The sequence below is a fragment of the Oncorhynchus keta genome, unplaced genomic scaffold, assembly GCF_023373465.1.
Source record: "Oncorhynchus keta strain PuntledgeMale-10-30-2019 unplaced genomic scaffold, Oket_V2 Un_contig_10182_pilon_pilon, whole genome shotgun sequence".
Lineage (NCBI taxonomy): Eukaryota > Metazoa > Chordata > Actinopteri > Salmoniformes > Salmonidae > Oncorhynchus > Oncorhynchus keta.
Genome location: NW_026277029.1, coordinates 1 through 2,331, shown reverse-complemented (window position 1 = coordinate 2,331; position 2,331 = coordinate 1). Strand labels below are relative to the sequence as shown.

General features: G+C 40.5%; 1 non-coding gene across 1 annotated transcript; it reads left to right on the top strand.

Annotated features, from left to right (window-relative positions):
* The first annotated feature begins 69 nt into the window (after window positions 1–69).
* Window positions 70–142, top strand: trnav-uac (transfer RNA valine (anticodon UAC)). Its single transcript has one exon. It is a non-coding gene; the product is annotated as a tRNA-Val (tRNA).
* Window positions 143–2,331: the final 2,189 nt, after the last annotated feature.

The following is a 2,331-nucleotide window of genomic DNA, read 5'->3' as shown; positions in this document are numbered from 1 at the left end:
TGAAATTCAAGTACATGCAATGAATATCTGTAAAACTCGGGTTACTCCTTGCTGATAATACTAGCAGCAGTTTCTGTAGTGTAGTGGTTATCACGTTCGCTTTACACGCGAAAGGTCCCTGGTTCGAAACCGGGCGGAAACAGTGCTCTTTGACACATTCAGTTAGTGCTGTATCAACAACAGAGAATATATGTTCTCATGAATAGCTTTTTTTGGAAATTTGAATACATGCAATGAATATCTGTAAAACTCGGGTTACTCCTTGCTGATAATACTAGCAGCAGTTTCAGTAGTGTAGTGGTTATCACGTTCGCTTTACACGCGAAAGTTCCTTGGTTCGAAACCGGGCGGAAACAGTGCTCTGTTTCTAATAAATAAATAATTTTTGAAATTCGAGTACATGCAATGAATATCTGTAAAACTCGGGTTACTCCTTGCTGATAATACTAGCAGCAGTTTCTGTAGTGTAGTGGTTATCACGTTCGCTTTACACGTGAAAGGTCCCTGGTTCGAAACCGGGTGGAAACAGTACTTTTTGACACATGCAGTAAGTAACATATTTATAAAAGAGATGAGTTGCTTTCATGAATACCTTATTTTGGAAACAGAGGTCTCTGACACATGTAAGAAGTACCAATGAATATCTGTAAAACTGTTGCTTGCTGATAATACTAGCAGCAGTTTCTGTAGTGTAGTGGTTTATCACGTTAAACTTTACACGCGAAAGGTCCCTGGTTCGAAATCAAGGAAACAGTACTTTTTGACACATGCAGTAGTAACATATTTATAAAAGAGATGAGTTGCTTTCATGAATACCTTATTTTGGAAACAGAGGTCTCTGACACATGTGAGAAGTACTGTATTTGTAACAGAGAATTTTCATAAATGCATTATGTTGGAATTTCGAATTTGTGCGATGAATATATGTACAATTTGGTTAACTCCAAAGTAATAATTCTAGCAGCAGTTTCTCTAGTTTAATTGTTATCAAGTTTGCTTTACACACGAATGGTCCCCGGTTCGAGGCAGCGAAGGAAACAGTTCTCTATGACAAATCCAGTAAGTACTGCATTTGTAACAGAGAATAGCTGTTCTAATAAATAGCTTATTTTTGAAATTCGAGTACATGCAATGAATATCTGTAAAACTCGGGTTACTCCTTGCTGATAAAACTAGCAGCAGTTTCAGTAGTGTAGTGGTTATCACATTTGCTTTACACGCGAAAGGTCCCTGGTTCGAAACCGGCTGGAAACAGTGCTCTGTTTCTAATAAATATATGTTCTCATTTTTTTGAAAATCAATACATGCAATGAATATCTGTAAACTCAGGTTACTCCTTGCTGATAAAACTAGCAGCAGTTTCAGTAGTGTAGTGGTTATCCACGTTTGCTTTACCACGAATGGTCCCGGTTCGAGGCCGAGGGCGGAAACAGTTCTGCTCTATTACAAATCAGTAAGTACTGTATTTGTAACAGAGAATAGCTGTTCTAATAAATAGCTTATTTTGAAATTCAAGTACATGTAATGAATATCTGTAAAACTCGAGTTACTCCTTGCTGATAATACTAGCAGTAGTTTTCTGTAGTGTAGTGGTTATCACGTTTAAAGGTCCTTGGTTCGAAACGGGTGGAAACAGTTCTCTGTTTCTAATAAATAAATAATTTTTGAAATTCAAGTACATGTAATGAATATCTGTAAAACTCAGGTTACTCCTTGCTGATAATACTAGCAGTAGTTTCTGTAGTGTAGTGGTTATCCCGTTCGCTTTCCACGCGAAAAGGTCCCTGGTCACGAAACCGGACGGAAACAGTGCTCTTTGACATTCAGTTAGTACTGTATCAACAACTGAGAATATATGTCCTCATGAATGGCTTTTTGGAAATTTGAATACATACAATGAATATCTATAAAACTCGGGTTACTCCTTGCTGATAATATCCAGTGTGGATGACGGATCACCACCTCAAGCTGAACCTCAGCAAAAACGGAGCTCCTCTTCCTCCCGGGGAAAAGGACTGCCCGTTCCATGATCTCGCCATCACGGTTGACAACTCCAGTGTGTCCTCCTCCCAGGCTAAGAACCTTGGCGTGATCCTGGACAACACCCTGACGTTCTCAACTAACATCAAGGCGGTGTCCCGTTCCTGTAGGTTCATGCTCTACAACATCCGCAGAGTCTGACCCTGCCTCACACAGGAAGCGCGCAGGTCCTAATCCAGGCACTTGTCATCTCCCCGTCTTGATTACTACCTTTACGCTGTTGGCTGGGCTCCCTGCCTGTGCCATTAAGCCCTACAACTCATCCAGAACGCCGCAGCCCGTCTGGTGTTC